At 38.7% G+C, this 12,070-nt stretch overlaps 1 protein-coding gene across 1 annotated transcript in view; it reads right to left on the minus strand.

Moving 5' to 3' along the window:
* The window catches only part of LOC126457186 (irregular chiasm C-roughest protein-like), a 479,812-nt gene that overhangs the window by 196,321 nt on the left and 271,421 nt on the right, over window positions 1-12,070 (minus strand). The window lies entirely within an intron of this gene.

Below are 12,070 nucleotides of genomic sequence, written 5' to 3' on the forward strand. Positions count from 1 at the left end.
AAAGGAGGCGTTCTTTTCGTGAATTGCTACTGAGGAAATTTAGAGAACCAGCATTTGAGGCTGCCTACAGTACAATTTTACTGCCGCCAACTTACATTTCGCGGCAAGACCACAAAGATAAGATAAGACAGATTAGGACTCGTACAGAGGCATATAGGCAATCATTTTTCCCTCGTTCTGTTTGGGATTGGAACAGGGAGAGAAGATGCTAGTTGTGGACGAGGTACCCTCCGCCATGCTCAGTATGGTGGATTGCGGAGAATGTATGTAGAAGTAAATGGGTATGGTGATTGGCCTCCAGAGCGCCTCTGTCCCTTTATGATGTTTTCGTTCAACATGACATACTGAATCTCTTCGCTATTCGGTTTCATTCCATATCAGACAGCGAGATCGGCTGTTCCCACATTCAAGGGAAAGATTAGGACGCCGATTCAGACTAATTCTAGAAAATACACTGTTACCAACGTTTCGAGGACATACAGACAGATTAGAACCTAGTAGAACTTCAGCAGAGTGGGAAACCTTTAACCATTCAGCAACACCACTGGCCTGAAGACCTACAGCCTCAGCCATGCCGATGTAGCTTCCATAACAGGTGTGCAAAATGGGGTTGTACATTCGTAGGGTCACTAAGATGGATTCTCGCTATCATCACAGGCCACAGCGCAGTGGCCGTTACAAGCTAGCTGTAGTGCTGGCTTCGGTCTTGGTCAACCGTCACCTAAAACCTACAGCTGAGACTACGAATGCGACTGCTAACACCTCGCTATTCTTTTTCCCGGCCATCACCATAACAGCAGTTATCCAGTGCGGGACCACTGTAGAAAGTGCTGCCACTCCACACATTCTATAGAGCGATCCACTGCTCCTCCTCTGATACAGATTCTCCCAGAGTCTCATAAGGACACTTCGCAGTCCCATCAGACCCGATGGACCGTTATCTGATGCAGAGCAATCAGAAAGACTAATCTATGTCTCTCCTTCTCGCCCAGGTACCCAATCAGCACAACGAAATATACCACTGCCGGAGGTGCCGCGCCTTCATCCTCGTCATATCGACATAAACTGGATATTTTTCGATTCAACGTGCACTGAGTGCTGTAGTCATCGACTCAGAAAGCACAACTGTGTTATACCCGTGACGACAACTGCAGGTTCCATATACGTGTGACGGCTCATAACACGCTGGGGATACGTCCTCCCCCATCTACACACGTCAAATGGCACGAGTCCGTCGTACCTGGAAAGCGATAAAGGTGATGGGAACCCAGCGTTGAATTCAGTCTACATGCTTACAACACGCGTCATCCTTTTCGTCTTACTGACGACCAGCAATACAAGACAGGAGCCGAATTGGGTTTTTCGTAGCAATACGACGCATTTCGGCTGTATCCACAGATTTTGTTTGAAAGCGTTCAATTTTTGTAATAACTACAGCCACATAGAAATCTCCTTTGTGCACCGCACTCTCAATCTTTTCAAATTCACCGCTATCATGCACCAACGCATTGTGTTACATTTTCTCGCGTTTTTTTTTTTTTGTTACTTTATTTCTCAGCATCCCATTAACGCCTAAAGGGATCAGTTTTAACAGGTAGCTGAAGCGTTCTCAATTCCCAGACTTGTTACAGATCAGGAATATTCCGATTTCAGAAGAATGCTCATGATATTTAAAAGCTGCAGAATAGGATATGACAATGTCGCACGTAAAATGTTTCTAAACATTTATTACAACAGCGTAAGTTCAAAATAATCACGAATGATGACTAGTTTCAATCACTTAATAATCATCTTCAAATTCGGTTTATCACGAATTTTGAAAACCAAAAATTTTTTATAAAGGAACATGCTCACAAAATGTAAAATAAAGAGAAAAATATTCGTTAGTATCCAGCATTTTACTCAAAAATGTACTATACAACACTATAGCATACTTTTAACGGCATTCAGTGGTATCGAACATTTCTGAGTAAAATACTAAATCATTGAATGTTGTTACAAATCTACTACAGTGTCGCATACCACATTTTTAGTAAAATTCTGGATTCTACTGAATGTTCTTACATATCCATTATAATGCTGTTCCTTTTATTTTACATTTTGCGAGCGTGTTCTTTTATAAAAAAAAATTGACGTTTCGAATCACATCATCGAATCTAATTATCATGTGCGACAAATTGCAACTGGGACTATTACAACGTATTACATGTTTATACATATTCATACATCTACTATGAAACGTAAATTTGTAACCGTCATTGTCTAATTTCACTGGAAACAGCGCAGACACATTTGAAAAACGGTTTAAGCGACACATAACAGATTTCATTCACATCTTTGCAAATCACTGCAATAAAGCTTTTTTGTCACCTTTGTTCCGATATCAGCGTTATTTGCCAGAAAAGAAGTTTATTTGCTAGTAAAAATTATTTGCATTTCCCTACCAATGTTGTACGCCATATGGTGGGTTTTAGATACCGAAAAAATGCCTCAACTTTTCAACACTAGGTAACAGATGTTCAGATTTACGATATGAGGAGACAAATCTCTTAAACACCAATGACAATCATAAGAGGAGTAAATGAAATAGATTAAGTGTTTACGACAGATCGAGTGCACTATTTCCGAGTATTTTCTGGTGATTTCAAGTTATGGTCACACTAAAGTAAACTGCACTTCTTGTATTTGAATAGTTGCGTTCACTGTTTGTAATCCAGAAGCAGTTTGTTAGACGGTGACCATGATTAGCGTTCAGTTTCGAGTTTCTACTCAAGTGACAAAATCGTCACCAACTCGACAGCCCCGTCGATGAGATTTATGAGCGTTTTTGCTCGACATGTCGTATCATGGTTCCCTGGAGCAATGTATAGATATTAATTTTATCCATATTTTGCACCTTAAATCGTGACTGTATTCAAAATATTGGAGGTATGAATTAAACGCATTCAGTCACCACTTTTTCTTGTTTTATTAACTACACGATGCATTTCGGGCCCTGTGAGTACATCTTCAGGTGTAATTTGTCAAAATACCTGTTTTATTCCTTCTACTGAATTAGGTGAATTACATATTCCTGTCACGAAAAGGTTTAATGTTAGGTTATGAATTTCGTAAGTCGAACGTGGAAATTATGTGCAAAATAGTGGAAAATGAACAGTATAAACTTGCCACATAATCCAACAAATGCATTTTTAACGTTTTAGTACCGGCAAACATTCCTTTCTCCGTCGTTGTAGTATATGTCACTTCATCCAGGATGTACATGTGCACACACATGTTTATAAACTCTTCACAGATGTTTTTGTACATGGTCTTGTCAAAGATGAAATTTTTCGTTGTGCTATAGATATAACTATTAAACAATTGACATATGCAAGAAATAACTTTAGAATAGGTCTTTGAAATTACGGAAATAGCTATAGCTTGCGAAATGTGTTCCTCCATTTAACATAGATTCTGGTTTTCGATTTTTTAGAGGTTTATCTGCAGTTGTTCTAACAGACTTAGTGTCTTAACATTAGTTTCGTACTGTAGTATTACCAAATTGTTTTCTAGACTCTTGATGACATGTTTCGTTTCCAACATATGTTGTGCAATGACTGATTTTTCGAAATTCTTGAGCCTGAAAGCATTTTCATAAATTGACAATTTTTTATGTTTTTATTAAAATTTCAAACATTATGTAGAAACGGAAGAAACAATAGACATAATCTTTGAAAACTTAATACAATATAAAAAATAGTCAACAGCAGAAATATCAGAAGTCAAGGAAATGTTGCAGCTAATGTTTTCTCATAATTACTTTACATTTTATGGTAAAGTTTACCAACACAATGATGATCTTGCCATGGGCAGTTGCATTTCACGTTTTCTGGCAGAGATATTTCCCAGTCATCTGGAAACTAAGTTCTTTAATGAAGACAATAGACTCAAAAGTAAAATTGTATATTATTGGGGATATGTTGATGACACCTTTCTGCTATTTGATGGAACAAAATCTGATCTCGAAGTCCTACTAGCAGTATTCAATTCTTTCCCCAAGGACGTAAAATTAAAATTAGAACATAGAACAACAAAGGCATAAACTTCATAGACCTAAAAATCACCAAGTGACAACAAAAGCATAAACTTCCTGGATCTTAAAATCACCAACCATTAACAAAAACACAAGTTCAGCATACACAGAAAACACACATACACAGACATAACACTGGACAACTCATCATGCCATCCCACCACACAGAAACATGCTGCATTTTGGTGCATGGTACACACAGAACACTCCTTTGATTTAGAAGAAAACACTGTCAAGAATGAGATAAGTACAATAAAGCGCATTCCATAGGGAATGGCTACACAGCCAAAACAATTGACATTTTAAGCAGACAAATACACAAAAGCAAGACAACGAATGGATAGACTATGAAAGAAGAGAAAATATTCACCACTATCCCATATCTGGGCCCCATATCACAAAAAAATCGCCAACCTTTTTAAAAAAAAAAAACAAATGTAACAGTTGCATTCTCAACCAATAATAAGTTAGGAAACCTACTCATCCATAATGTAAAATCAAATACACATACATACAACAACAGCGGAGTGTACAAAGTATCATGGTACATTTGTCCTGCATACCATGTGGGGAAAACAGGCAGAAACTTCAAGACCCGTTTTTGAGAGCAGGTAAATGCTTTCAGGCTCATGAATTTCAAAAAATCAGTCATTCCACAACATATGTTGGAAACGAAACATGTCATCAACAGTCTAGGAAACAATTTGGTAATACTACATAACGAACCTTATGGTAAGACCCTAAGTCTGTTAGAACAACTGCAGATATACCTCCACAAAATAAAAAATAAAAAACAGAATCTATATTAAATGAACAAACATATTTCGCAAGCCATAGTTATTTCAGTAATTTTAAAGACCAATTCTAAAGTTATTCCTTGAATATGTCAATTGTTTTAATAGTTATATCTTTTGCACTACGAAAAAAATCATCTTTGACAATACCATGTACAAAACCATCTGTGAAGAGTTTATAAACATGGTGTGCAAATGTACATCCTGAATGAAGTGACATGCACTGAAACGACGGAGAAAAGTATGTTTGCCGGTACTAAAAAGTTAAAAACGCTTTTGTTGGGATATGTGGTAAGTTTATACTGTTCATTTTCCACTGTTTTGCACGTATTTTCCACGTTCGTCTTATGAAATTCATAACCTAATAAAGCTTTCCGTGACAGGAATATACATTTCACCACATTCAGGAGAAGAAATAAAACGTGTATTAAGACAAATTACACCTGACGATGGACCCACAGGGCCCGACATGCATAGTGTAGTTAATACAACACGAAAAAGTGGTGACTCAAGGCATTGGTTAATTCATGCCTCCAATGTTTTGAATACAGTCAAGTTTTGAGCTGCAAAATATGGATAAAATTAAATTGAATTTGCCCAGCCAGGCATTGAAAGCAGTATACTCATACAGGAACTACAAAATAAAAATCATGACTTCCAGTGTTAGTAGTAAGTTCACCAAAGAATGTCTAGCATGTGATTTTCATCGTATTTATGTCAAAGTAAAGATCAAAAAGAAGACTGGTATCGCCCAGATTGCGAAAAGGAAATATGAGATAGTGTGGATGATGTCTGAATTTAAATCTCAGTATATTATAACATTAAGTGCTGTTATAACACATGTGTACAATTAGCTATTACACTACATCCATTGAAACTAAAGGCTGCTGCACAGTATGTTGAAAGTCTTGTAAACAAAATGCAAACTGAAATCACACACAGGCAGCAAAAGAAATTAGAAGCCATGCTAGTAACACTGCATCAGCAATAGAACCACTAGCTATTCTACAAAACACAGTTTTACGAAAGAGTCATTAAACAAACTGCCATCAACTTCGGTGGAAAGGAACAACATCTACTCAGGAAAGGGCTAAAATACAATGTAAAACTCAGATAAATCAACAATAACCAAAAAAATCTCATCATACAGACTAAAAGAAGCAGGTGATTTAGCTGACCTACATTACACTTAACAGACTGTCTTAGCACACAACATAAATAAAATTATTCATAAAAGGATAAGTAACCAAAATTAAAACTCAAAGCAGTTTATCAAGAGAGGAAGCTAGTAAAAAGCATAAACTTGAAATTCAATAGTAACAATGCCATGATACTGAAAGCTGACTAAAGCAATTCTGTAGTAATTATGCACAAAGATGAGTACATCACTAAAGCACTTTTATTTCTGAAAACAACATAACAGAACTCAAACAAGATCCAATGATAAAATTCCAAAAAAAATCAGAACAATGTTCAATCAATGCATTTTCATTTTCAGAGAACAATAAACAAAAACATGCATTTTAATGAACCTGACATACCCATAACTAAGAGCTGAACCCAAGACCCATAAACCACATGTTCCATTAAGACCCATTGTTAATTCTACAAATACATCTGCCTCCAAAGTCTCCCAATTTCTGAATGAAATTGTAAAATAGTACTATACATTTGACAAATCATACTCAGTTAAGAACACAACTGAAGTAGCAACTTCAATTAAGGACAAAAATATTCTTGCAGGAACCAGGTTTGCCTCTTTAATAAAGCTAACCTATTTGTAAATGTGCCAACTGAAGAAACAAAAGACATAATCTTTGAAAATTTAATAAAACATAAACAACAGTCAATTCAGAAATATCAGAAGGACATGTTACAACTAATTTTTTTCTCACAATTACTTTACATTTGATGGGAAAGTTTACCAACAGAATGAGGGTCTTGCCATGGGAAGTAACATTTTAAAGTTTCTGGCAGACATATTTCTCAATCATCTGTAAAGTAAGTTCTTTAATCAAAACAATAGACCCAAAAGTAAAATAGTATATTACTGAAGATATGTTGATGACACCTTGCAGCTATTTGATGGAACAAAAGATGACCTCCAAGGATTACTAGCAGTATTCAATTCATTCCACAGGAACATAAAATTCATTATTGAACATGAGGATAACAAAAACATAAACTTCCTGGATCTTAAAATCACCAACCGCCAACAAAAACACAAGATCAGCATAAACAGAAAACGCACATACAAAGACATAACACTGGACAACTCATCATGCCATCCGACCACACAGAAACATGCTGCATTTAGGTCCATGCAACACAAAGTGCACCCCCTTGATTTAGAAGGAACCACTGTCAAGAATGAGATAGATACAATAAAGAGCATTGCCATAACCAATGGCTACACAGCCAAAATATTTGACGATTTAAACATACAAATACACAAAAGCAAGAGAACGAATGGACACACTATGAAAGAAGAGAAAATATTCACCAGTATCCCATACCTGGGCTCCATATCACAAAAAATCGCCAACCCTTTTAGAAAAGGAAATGTAACTGTTGCATTCTCAATCAATAATAAGATAGGAAACCTACTCATCCATAAGGTAAAATGAAATACACAAACACCTGACGATGGACCCACAGGATTCGAAATGCATCGTGTAGTTAATAAAACACAATAAAGTTGTGACTGAGGGCGTTGTTTAATTCATACCTCCAAGGTATGGAATGCATGAACTTCGCTGCAGTCTCTTTCTTCTTACACATTAAAACAACTTCTCCAATACCATGAGCTTCCTAACTTGTAAAATTTATTTGTAGAAGAGTCTCAACAATTTTAACGAACATTGAATCAATGAGTCTTCTGTTTTTACTCATATTTGTAGTGCTAAACCCTTTCTGACTCCAAACTGTATGTAATAGGTGTTCTGTATAAATTGATCACTGAATCCGACTAACGTATCTTTGTTCTGTCATTGAATAGATCGACCACACAAAGCAGTGATTAGTTGAAATGCCCTGATTTGTGTGTGACATACTACGAAAGTAATACGTTTAAGAAGATTTTATACGTTGGAGACACATGGCGATACCACAAGTTTTCTGGTAGAGTACATAACGGTAAGACTGAGATTTCTAGCCGGCCGCTGTGACCGAACGGTTCTATGCGTTTCAGTCCGGAATCGCGCTGCTGCTATTGTCGCAGGTTCGAATCCTTCCTTGGGCATGGATGTGTGTGATGTCCTTAGGTTATTTAGGTTTAGGTAGTTCTAAGTTTAGGGGACTGATAACCTCAGATGTTAAGTCTCATAGTGCTTAGAGCCATTTCAACGATTTTTGAGATTTCTGAACTAGACTCTAAACGGAAAAAGTTTTTACAGAGCTAAATGTGCACTTTAAATTTTTGATTATAAGCGGCATATTTATGTTTAAAAAAGTCCAGAGGGACAGGAAATTGAGAAGATGCAACCTAGACAAACTGGAAAACAAATCTTGCTGAGAGTTCCATATGGAGAATTAAGCAACGATTAAGTGAAACTGCAGAAAGCCAAACAATAGTGCACATTAAATAAGGAATGAAACACAGGACACTATAGGCAAAGAAAGAAGATTCAGTAGAAATCCCCGGAAAACGTACGGTATGCCGGATATAATTGACAAAGTAAGTAAAGATAAAATATAACAAAAGAAGCAGACAAAAGGGAAAACACTTGTGTATGAAATAAGACTGACTGAAAATACAAAGTTTCAAAGTATGAATGCCTAGAGAAGAAATGCCAATCTGCAGAATCATGCATGGCTGGGGGAGAGATTGATACTGTCTATAGGAAAAAAAGGGAACGAGAATAGACCTTTGTAGGAAAGAGAACCTGTGTGGATATTAAGGGCTAAGATGGCAAATCTTTATTAGTTAAAGAATGGAACTCTGAGGTGTGAAAGGAATGTGTTGAGGTTGTGGACATAGGGAAAGACAATGTTTCAGAAGAAGAAATTGGTCCAGATGAGATAGGAGATATGCTACCGTGAAAAGAATCTGACACAGCACTGAAACATTTAAGTCGGAAAAGGAACCTGGAGAATACCATATTTTCTTGCAAAAAAAAGAGAATAATATTCCATGTTCTACGCAAGATATCGTGAAAGGCCTGAGTAGGTAACGTGGCCACTTCATTTTATTTTCTTGGAGTGTGCTACAAACTAGTGGCGAGTACATAACACTATTCAAAGAGTTTTCTTTGGCATTGTCAGAGGACTTGATGCAGATATTTGCACGTGCTCGTGTCGTGTTAAGTATTTCGGGTTTTTCATACGTCTGGTGCTAATGTGACAGATAACTGCTATATTTTAACCTTCGAAACCATGTATTTATGGATTGTCTAGGTAATGCAATTTCGTATTCTGATAGAATTTTGCGTAATGGGGTCCAGTCAGGCGTGGTGAGTGGTCACCTGATGGAGTAAAATGTCCAACTAGCCGCATTACCGAACATATTTATTGCAATTTATTTACCTTTTTCGAAGGCAACTGATAATTAGTCAATAGTATTTCACAAAGTAAGCATACTAAAGCATTAGTACATTAATAAGTAGTGAAAAGCTAAGTTCTCTTATTAACACTGTTCGTTCGGATACCAACAAAGTATTTAAGAAAATCGCTATAAAAATAGTATAATTTCCAAGGTATACAAGAGGACGACTGGGAGGTATATCAAGAGAAACGATCGACTGGATATGGTACCGCGTCGTATTGTATAAAACTACTGCTGGAGAAAACTAACGTTTCGGCCACGGTTGCAGCGGCCTTCTTCTGGGTCTACTGGTACGTTCCAGCTATGCAGTGTCCATTATTTTTTGTTATTACTGTTCACAGCTCAGGCCATTACTTCATAATTTTAAGAAACATAGTTCATTTCATTGGTCACTTAAGGAAGAAGAAGAGGGAACTACTTTAATGCTATACTGCGGTGGAGGGAGAGCGTAATCTCTGCTGTCTGTTGGCTCTCGTACTATCTGCCATGACTGATGGTCACCGGCGTATGAGAAGTTGGCTGTTGTTTACCAAGTGCTGGACGTCGGTGGCGCGGCCGCAGTTACTCGCCTTTATAGTGCTCGCCCGTCGTGTTGACAACGCCGTCTGTTGAGCTCTGACTGGTCGCAGCCAAGATGGGGCATCCTCTCTATTCATGTTCTTAGGGTGTTTAGGTATTTCGATGGCCTCTCTGACATTACTTGGCCAACACACAGGCTTCGCTGAATTTTAATTCTTTTCCGCAAACTTGCTGATGATCTACCACAGGACGCGAATACACCGCTCGTGTTCCCGAATGCTTCTTCACATTCGTATTCCATCTTTTACAGGCCAGAATTGTGGATTCAATCCCCTCTGTCCTTAGTGGAGCCTAGCACGTCCTGGATACTACGACCACTAATGAAGATAGGTTCACCCAAACCCGGCGAAGGTGTTTGCCTATTCGGTCAGTAACATTTTTCACATAATGTAAGCGCAGTGCTGGCTGCAGTTTAATTATAGCTTTTCTTGCTACCTTGCATTCGTCGACAAGGCTGTGTGGATCGACTTACGGCTGTGGCCATTGGCAAGAAACGTTTTGCGTAGCCTTTTAAGCTCAGGTGTTATATTTTGAGCATCACTTAGGCGCTGCCCACGGATTCAAAAAATGGCTCTGAGCACTATGGGACTTGACACCTATGGTCATCAGACCCCTAGAGCTTAGAACTACTTAAACCTAACTAACCTAAGGACATCACACAACACCCAGTCATCACGAGGCAGAGAAAATCCCTGACCCCCGCCCACGGATTGCCAAAGAACAGACTGCCGAGTGCTCCTGCGGTGGTTGGTGATAGGATTGAGCGTGCAGATAACTGTCTGTATGTGTAGGCTTGCGGCCTACTCTGTGCAACCAGTGCGCCATCCGTTGTCCTGTGGTCCTGTGTACTTAGACGTCTACAAATGGAATTGCACCATTCTTCTCTACATCGATCGTTAACTGTGTTTCTTTAAATATTCGTGAAACTTGTGTAGCTCCGTTCCATCATGAGCCCATATAGCGAACGTGTCGTCCACGTATCTGAAACAGCAACGCGGACGTAAAGGAGGTGAACAGAGGGCCGTTGCTTCAAAGGATTTGGAAATTTGTGGTAAGTTGCAATGGGACCAAACTGTTGAGATCATCGGACCCTAGGCTTACGCACTACTTAATCTAACTTAAACTAACTTACGCTAAGGACAATACACACCCATGCCCGAGGGACGACTCGAACCTCCAACGGAGGGAGCCGCACAAGCCGTGGCAAGGCGCCTCAAACCACGCGGCTAGACGCGCGGCTTCAAAGGTTTCTACTAATATGTCGGCTGCCAGCGGAGATAGGGAGACCCCATTACTACGCCGTCTGTTTGCTCGTAGTATTTTCCTTGGCATTTGAAGTACGTTGAAGTCAGGTGCAACTAAACTCTGTCGCTTATGTCTGGCGGGACATGCTCCTGAAGGATGCGGATAGTTTCGTCTACTGGCACGTTCGTAAATAGTGACTTCACGTCAAAACTGATCATGATGTCCGTAAGTAAAGTTGTTTCTCCCTTTAAGTGTTCAATGAAGTGCCTCGATTTCATCATATAAGAGTCCGTCTTGTCAACTAGACGTCTAAATTTGCAGGCTACTTTGCCAAACTGTAAGTAGGCAAATTGATACCATTCACTGTTGGCCTCAAAGGAAAACTTTCTTTATGTATCTTTGGACCACCGTAAATCTAGGGGTGACTGGTACTCTGCTAATAAGGCCTTTGTCTGTGTCAGCGTCAATTCTCGAGTCCTTATTCGAGACCTGCGTCTTTCGAATTATCATCGCTATGGGGTCCGACCTTAGTTCTTTGTAGTTGGGATCATTTAATAATTCTTTCATCTTGTCTTCATACTGCACGGTGTCTAAGATGAAAGTAGCATTGCCTTTGTCTGCTGTTAATATCACAATTTCGTCGTTGTTCTTCACTTCCTTGATAGCTGCCCTATCCTCTCGGCTAAGGTTGTGTTTCGCGTAGTAGAACACGAACGGTTTCCTGTCAAATTTTCTCATATTCTATAGCAGATGTGTGTCGGCTTCGATTTCTTCTGTAGGTATCAGCTCAGATGTGACGGCAAAGTTTACTCCCTTAGTTAGTGCTTACGTGGC

The sequence above is a fragment of the Schistocerca serialis genome, chromosome 1 (genome assembly GCF_023864345.2).
Source record: "Schistocerca serialis cubense isolate TAMUIC-IGC-003099 chromosome 1, iqSchSeri2.2, whole genome shotgun sequence".
Lineage (NCBI taxonomy): Eukaryota > Metazoa > Arthropoda > Insecta > Orthoptera > Acrididae > Schistocerca > Schistocerca serialis.